We start from the raw sequence: 8,650 nt of genomic DNA on the forward strand, positions 1-8,650 counted from the left end.
CGGTTGGGATGGTGTTCTTTGGCTTGCAAGCTTCCCCCTTTTTCCACCAAACATAATGATGATGGTCATTATGGCCAAACAGTTCTATTTTTGTTTCATCAGACCAGAGGATATTTCTCCAAAAAGTACAATCTTTGTCCCCATGTGCAGTTGCAAACCGCAGTCTGGCTTTTTCATGGCTGTTTTAGAGCAGTGGCTTCTTCCTTGCTGAGCGGCCTTTCAGGTTATGCCGATATAGGACTCATTTTACTGTAGGCCTTGAAATACATCCGCAGGTACACCACCAATTGACTGATGATGATGTCACAGCCTATCAGAAGCTTCTAAAGCCATGACATCATTTTCTGGAATTTTCCAAGCTGTTTAAAGGCACAGTTAACTTAGTGTATGTAAACTTCTGACCCACTGGAATTGTGATACAGAGAATTATAAGTGAAATAATCTGTCTGTAAACAATTGTTGGATAAATTACTTGTGTCATGCACAAAGTAGATATCCTAACCCAACTTGCCAAAACTACAGTTTGTTAGCAAGAAATTTGTGGAGTGGTTGAAAAACGAGTTTTAATGACTCCAACCTACGTTTATGTAAACCTCCGACTTCAACTGTATATCTTTAGTCGGGAGATAGTAACTCGTTAAATAACTTTTTTCCGTGGTGCCCCATGTTACTACAAATTGAATTGTTACATGAGTAATTTAATACGGAATTGTTTAACATGGTATGTAATTATTTTATAGAATAACAGTCAATCACATTTAATGATAGTCAAGACACAACATATTGATTCCACCGTGTGAGGAATCTAAGATAGGCTGAATCCAACATTAAGGCCTCATGCTATTTGAAATTGAAAGCAGATTAAATGATACACCCAGATGATGTTATACACCATGGGAGTCGTAGACAGAAATTGTTGGTTGTGTGTGTTGACTTTTGAATACATGGAGGGTGCCTCCGAGTTGTTTCTCTGACGTAGTCAGTGTAGGGTCGATTACCGAATGCTACGAGCTCGACAAATGCGAGGAGCTGGCACAGAGCGCACCGGGCTGTACATGCGCACCGGAGACACACTGCGCAGAGCCGCATAACATGGTGCCTGTATAGTCACACTCTCCCCACGGTGAGCACGGGGAGTTGGCTCAGGTCTATAACCTGACTCCGCCAATCTCCCCGTGTGTCCCCCCCAAAACATTTTGGAGCTACCTCTCGTGCATGCTTCGTCGTGCCAACTCCTCGTATCTTCGCCGTTCCACTTTTGCTGCTTCCATTTCCTCCTTAGGACGGCGATATTTTCCAGCCTGCGCCCAGGGTCCCTTGCCTTCCAGTATCTCCTCCCATGTCCACTCCTCCAGAAAACGCTGCTTGGTATTTTTGTGGTGGGATCTTCTGTAACGAACGTCGTTGGTGGAATTAGACCAAGATGCAGCGTGGGGTAGGTTAATCATATTCTTTAATGAATAATTAAACAGGACCGCGAGAACCAACGAAACGTACAGCCTTGTAGGGCTCAACAGCAACCATACAAGGACAAGATCCCACAACATAGGTGGGAAAAAAGGCACCTAAGTATGATTCCCAACGATAACGATAGACAGCTGCCTCTGATTGGGAACCACACTCGGCCAACCACAAAGAAATACAAAACATAGAATGCCCACCCAAATCACACCATGACCAAACCAAATAGAGACATAAAAAGGCTCTCTAAGGTCAGGGCGTGACAGCTCCAGAGTCCAATGGGGGCGAGCTTACACCACACCAGCCGACGTTTGGCATTGCTCATGGTGATCTTAGGCTGGTGTGCGGATGTTCGGCCATGGAAACCCATTTCATGAAGCTGAACAGTTCTTGTTCTGACGTTGCTTCCAGAGGCAGTTTGGAACTTGGTAGTGAGTGTTGCAACCGAGGGTAGAAGATTTTATGCGCTACACGCTTCAGCACTCAGTGGTCACTTTCTGTGAGCTTGTGTGACCTACCACTTCGTGGCTGAGCCTATGTGGCTAGACATTTCCACTTCACAATAACAGCACTTACAGTCGACCGGGGCAGCACCAGCAGGGCATAAATTTGATGAACTGACTGACTTGTAGATATGTGGCATCCTATGACAGTGCAACATTGAATGTCACTGAGCTATTCAGTCAGGCCATTCTACTGCCAATGTTTGTCTATGGAGGTTGCATGGCTGTGTGGTCAATTTTATACACCTGTCAGCTACAGGTGTGGCTGAAATAGGATAATCCACTAATTTGATGGGATGTCCACATGCTTTTTTATTTATAGTGTATCTACCTCTATAACTTATTGTAACTTATAATTTATTGTGTGCTATTGTTCTATCATGTTATTTTTAGTGCTACATTGATATTGATTGCTGCATTGTGTCACGTTCTGACCATAGTTCTTTTGTGTTTTCCTTGTTTTAGTGTTGGTCAGGACGTGAGCTAGGTGGGCATTCTATGTTGTGTGTCTAGTTTGTCTATTTCTATGTTTGGCCTGATATGGTCCTCAATCAGAGGCAGGTGTTAGTCATTGTCTCTGATTGGGAACCATATTTAGGTAGCCTCTTTTGTGTTGGGATTTGTGGGTGGTTGTGTTCTGTCTTTGTTGCACCAGATAGGGCTGTTTTGGTTTTGCCACGTTTATTGTTTTGTAGTTTGTTCATGTTAAGTGTCTCTTATTAAAGAACCATGAACTTCAACCACGCAGCATTTTGGTCCTCCTCTCCTTCCTAGGAAGAAAGTATTTACACATTGTTGGTTACAAGAAAGGCATTTCACTGTACTTGTGCACGTGACATTAAAACTTGAATCAGATAACGTGGACTGAAGGTTAGGGAGATTTCAGGTTTATTTGACAATAATGCCATAATAAGTTAACAAAAAAGATACACCAAAAGGTTGTTTGTGATGCATACTGGCAAATGTATCCTGCTCTCTTATCTGTATAATTCCACGTACACCATGTATTTTTACAATTTTTGTAAACCGTCCCTAAATGACCTTTTAGGCTATACTTGCAGCAATTACTAATCATTAATTTCCTTACCAATCCTAAACAGAACATGTCAGGTAAATATTTACTTTTGTCAAAATGAGGTTACAGGGACAGGAGGACAAAGGTGAAAATGCTAACCTTTGGTATTTAACCGGGGAGGCCTCAGTCTGCTGGACTTGGGGGCAGTCTAGACCAGTATGGTGTGGGTGAAATTTTACCCTTATCTAGACTAATATGCAGGGTGTAAACAAAGCCCCAGTGCAGATTATCTCTCCCAGGGTCCATACTCATGAACTTTTGCTTAGACCAGAGGTCTAGACCTTTAGACATGCTAGCTTTTCTTATAGGCAAACCTGGCACAATTAGCCACCTGGCTACCGCAAGTCATTTATAAGTCTACTAACAAAATAACACATCAATTTATCAGAAACCTTAAACGGTAGCGCCATCATCCAATCTTATTTGCTAAACAGGTCAATTTAGCCACTAGCAGGCCTGGGCAACTCCAGTCCTCAGGGGCCTGATTGGTGTCACACTTTTGCCCCCGCCCCAGCTAACACACCTGACTCCAATAATCAACTAACCATGATCTTCAGTTCAAAATGCAATTAGTTTAAATCAGCTGTGTTTGCTAGGGATGGGGTGTGACACCAATCAGGCCCCCGGGGACTGGAATTGCCCAGGCCTGCACTAGGAGGGAGTTTCTAAAACCTCAAACTTTAAGGTTTATTACCCTTGGTCTGTAACAGATATATAAATGCAACAATTTCAAAGATTATACTAAGTTACAGTTCATATAAGGAAATCAGTTAGGCTCTAATCTATCGATTTTACTTGACTGGGAATACAGATATGCATCTGTTCGTCACAGATACCTTACAAAAAAGTTAAGGGCGTGGATCAGAAAACCAGTCAGTATCTGGTGTGACCCCCATTTGCCTCATGCAGCGCGATACAACTCCTTCACATAGAATTGATCAGGCTATTGATTGTGGCCAGGTCCTCTTCAATGGCTGTGTGAAGTTGCTGGATATTGGCAGGAACTGCAACACATTGTCGTATACAGACCATCCCAAACATGCTCACCAGGTCTGGGGAGTATGCAGGCCGTGGAAGAACTGGGACATTTTCAGCTTCCAGGAATTGTGTAGAGATCCTTGGGGCATGGGGCCGTGCATTATCATACTGAAACATGAGGTGATGACAGCAGATGAATGGAATGACAATGGGCCTCAGGATCTTGTCACGGTATCTTCTCTATGCATTCAAATTGCCATTGATAAAATGCAATTGTATTAATTGTCCATAGTTTATGCCTGCCCATACCAAAACCCAACTGCCGCCATGGGGCACTCTGTTCACAACGTTGACATCAGCAAACCGCTCGCCCACACAACGCCAATATCCAGCAACTTCACACAGACATTGAAGAGAAGTGGGACAACATTCCAGTCTGCCATCTACCCGGTACAGTTGAAACTGGGATTCATCCCTGAAGAGCACACTTCTCCAGCATGCCAGTGACCATCGAAGGTGAGCATATCCCCATTGAAGTTGGCTACGAAGCCGAACTACAGTCAAGTCAAGGCCCTGGTGAGGACGACAAACACGCAGATGAGCTTCCCTGAGATGGTTTCTGACAGTTTGTGCAGAAATTATTTGATTATGCAAACCCACAGTTTCATCAGCTGTCTGGTTGGCTGGTCTCGTCTCAGATCATCCGGTAGGTGGAGAAGCCGGATCTTGGGGTCCTGGGCTGGTTTCTTTACACATGGTCTGCGGTTTTGAGGCCAGTTGGACGTACTGCCTAATTCTTTAAAACAACGTGGAAGAGAAATTAACATTAAATTATCTGGCAACTGGTCTGGTGGACATTCCTGCAGTCAGCATGCCAATTGCACGCTCTCGCAAAACTTGGGACATCTGTGGTAACTGCATATTTTGGAGTGGCTTTTTTATTGTCACCAGCACAAGGTGTAATGATCATGCTGTTTAATCCGCTTCTTGATATGCCACACCTGTCAGGTGGATGGATTATCTTGGTAAAGGAGAAGTGCTCACTAACAGGGCTGTAAACACATATTTGTGCACAGCATTTTAGAGAAATAATAATTTTGTGGGTATTTTACATTTTAAAATCTTTTAATTTTGAAATATTTTATTTCAGCTCATGAAACATGGGACCAACACTTTCCATGTTGCATTTGTATTTTTGTTAAGTATATATTGCAAGATGCATCCTTGATTAGGTTAGCCTGCTAAAGTTACACAAAATTCAAGACACTTTTTTTGCATATATTCCAAAATTCTGCCTATCCGTTTCACACACATCCATGTGCTTTCACAGACATAAAGATGTAGGATTATTATGCAACATCCAAGTTTATACATTGTAAAAAAATAATTAAGCTGAAGAAGCTTGTGGTCTTGAAAAATACCTGTAATTTACCCCTTAATGCTATCACTGACTAGTGGCATAATCCACTAAGGTGGTAAACCTGGAAATGGTGAGATACCATACTACTAATCCCACTCGAGTGAGGTTTTTATTTGAGGGAAAAACGATCCACTGCTGTGGAGTCAAATAGCGCATATGTAGATGATTATGAAAATGCATACAAAGATTACATTGTAGCTGTACACATACATGTAATATAGCCAATGCAATATGATAATTAGGGCACAGCAGTGTGTTTGTCTGCAGGGCTGAAGAAAGACGTAGCTCCTTATTAAATGTATTCTTCATTTTCAAGCTGTTGGCTGCACTTCCCTTCTCAACACAATAAATGTAATTCTACATTTCAAAGGGTAAAAAAACGTACAAAAGATATGAACCCTTGCCACAATCTGTGACAATTACACTGTGAGCTACTTGACTTGACCAGTCACTCAAACACACGTGGTTTAGTTACTTTGATTATCAGAACGGTCCCTTGTCTTCTGTTAAGAATGCTGACACATAATTTGTTACCAGCTATAATCATGTTTCTCACCTGGTCGTACTTAGCAAAGTGGCTAACTGTGCCAGGTTTGCCTATGAGTAAAGCTAGCGGCTAGCTTTTAGACCAGGGGTGGGCAATTCCAGTCCTCGAGGGCCCCAGCCCCAACTAACACACCTGACTGCCTGGAAGAGATGCTGCGGTACTTAGAGGTAATTTGTGGTTTAGTACTCTACCCTGCTTCACCACTTCATTGCTCCAGACCAGCGCAAGGGTTAGAGAACCGATTATGCTTTTGGATCCTACTGTGTCTCTAACTGACAATGAATGGGCAACATAAACCTAAATAGAAATGGATAATTGTGCACAACTTCAGTACTACTTACTAAAACTGTTTTTACACTAAGGTTTTATTTATTTTGTTATGATTATTTTGCTCTTACTGTAGTACTGTACCCCACTCCCGACCAGTCATGTTGTACAGCACCTGAGTGGCGCAATGGTCTAAGACACTGCATGGCTTTGCAAGCTGTATTGTTACAGATGCTGGTTCAATACCTGTGCTAGCCTCAACTGGGAGACCCATGATATAACTGTAGGTTTTTGGTTTTTCTCCCTCTAAAAACAGAAATAAATAATTCTAAATAACAAACTGGCCTTATTTACAAATTAGTAACAATGTCTCACCCCATGTTCAAGAATTGCCTTTTTCTCGCTCATTTTACATTATTTGAAAACAAAATGATTTCCAAAATATTGTTAATTTAGATTGTTATTTCTAGTTTGAGAAATAGACGCCTCACAAGTCCTCAACTGGCAGCTTCATTAAATAGTACTCTCAAAACACCTCAACGTCAACAGTGAAGATGCAACCTGGATGCTGGCCTTCTAGGCAGAGTTCCTCTGTCCAGTGTCTGTTGTTTTGCCCATCTTAATTTTTTATTTTTTATTGGCCAGTCTGAGATATGGCTTTTTCTTTGCAACTCTGCCTAGAAGGCCAGCATCCCAGAGTCGCCTCTTCACTGTTGACTTTGAGACGGGTGTTTTGCGGGTACTATTTGATGAAGCTGCCAGTTGAGGACTTGTGAGGTGTCTATTTCTCAAAATAGACACCCTAATGTACTTATCCTCTTGCTCAGTTGTGCACCGGGGCCTCACACTCCTCGTTCTATTCTGGTTAGAGCAAGCTTGCGCTGTTCTGTGAAGGGAGTAGTACACAGCATTGTATGAGATCTTCAGTTTCTTGGCAATTTCTCGCATGGGTTTCAGAAGAAAGGTCTTGTTCCTGGCCATTTTGAGCCTGTAATCGAACCCACAAATGCTTTTATTGCTTCTTAAATCAGGACAACAGTTTTCAGCTATGCTAACATAATTGCAAAATGGTTTTCTAATGACAAATTAGCGTTTTAAAATGACAACCTTGGATTAGCTAACACAACGTTCCATTGGAACACAGGGTTGCTGATAATGGGCCTCTGTACGCCTATGTAGATTTTCCATAAAAAATCTTCCGTTTCCAGCTACAGTACTCCTTTACAACATTAACCATGTCTACACTGTATTTCTGATCAATTTTATGTTATTTTAATGGACAAAATCTTTTGCTTTTCTTTCAAAAACAAGGACATTTCTAAGTGACCCCAAAATTTTGAACGGTAGTGTATATATTTTTTAAGTCCCCATCTTAAATGGATTATCAAAACAAAAAAATGAATCTTGGCATGTTTTTTATGACTGTACCAGAAGCTCCTTAGCAGGCAAACAGCCACACCTTCTAGTAGCACATTAGTAACAGAAATCAATCATGAGCCGGCAGAAATAAAGTGCCTAGTCATTCTGATGCTGCCTATAACACAATGACTCGCACTATGACATCCTTTTATTTTTTGATAATTGTATAATCGTCTACAAAATAAAGAAAGACTTGCAAAAGAGAATATGACAGGAAAATAAGAATATGACAAGAAATGAACTGCCTCTCATTCTTCCTATTTGCATTGTGAGTGTTGCATCAAAACCTGGGAATATTACATTTCCAAAATTTAAATGTATATGTTTTCTGTCAACGCTGAGTGCCATTGATCCTGCCAGCAATAGCCATATTATCTCTCTCTCTGACACACACACACACACATACACACACACACACACGGTGACTAACTAAGCCATAGATTCCAGCTCAGTCAGGTTGATGGAAAAACTGGAAAGGAAACTTTCATCAGCCTACTCTCGCAGGTTGGACTGGCCTGTGCTTCAACAGCCTTTTACTCCCAAAGCCTTGAGGTAGTCTAGTAGTCTACAGTCTAGTTAAGTTCAAGTATACATACAGTATATGATAGAATAGGAACATATTATCTCATAAAACCACAGAAATACTTTTAGTAGTTTTAGGCGAACAATGTTTGCTTTCTGATTGTGTGTGGGGAAGTGTGCCCCTTTCTGTCAAATGAAATACCAAGATTTCTGTCCAGTTAAGGGACCCCTTTTTGGCTCAATAGCAGCACCAGAAGCAAAAGGACTGAAGCCTTTAACAAATAAAAGCAAGTGTTTAAGGACATTTAGAACATGAAGGAATACTCCATAATTGGGGTAAGAGGGTATGTACTTTGTGTTCTTAATGCAGCACTGTATTGTGTTGTGTGTATCTGGACACATTTATATAGTTTGGTCATAGTACAGTGCTAAACTGTACTGTGTGTGTTTGTGAGTAG

General features: G+C 41.5%; 1 long non-coding RNA gene across 1 annotated transcript; it reads right to left on the minus strand.

Annotated features, from left to right (window-relative positions):
• Positions 1-2,834: 2,834 nt before the first annotated feature.
• On the minus strand, positions 2,835-7,239 carry LOC149971344 (uncharacterized). The gene is made up of 2 exons (XR_016492157.1): positions 4,678-7,239; positions 2,835-4,590 (listed from the first exon to the last, which is right to left on the minus strand). It is a non-coding gene; the product is annotated as an uncharacterized LOC149971344 (long non-coding RNA).
• Between the last annotated feature and the right edge of the window lie 1,411 nt (positions 7,240-8,650).

This window comes from Oncorhynchus mykiss, chromosome 26, assembly GCF_057628025.1.
Source record: "Oncorhynchus mykiss isolate SJ-2025 chromosome 26, ASM5762802v1, whole genome shotgun sequence".
Classification (NCBI taxonomy): Eukaryota; Metazoa; Chordata; class Actinopteri; order Salmoniformes; family Salmonidae; genus Oncorhynchus; species Oncorhynchus mykiss.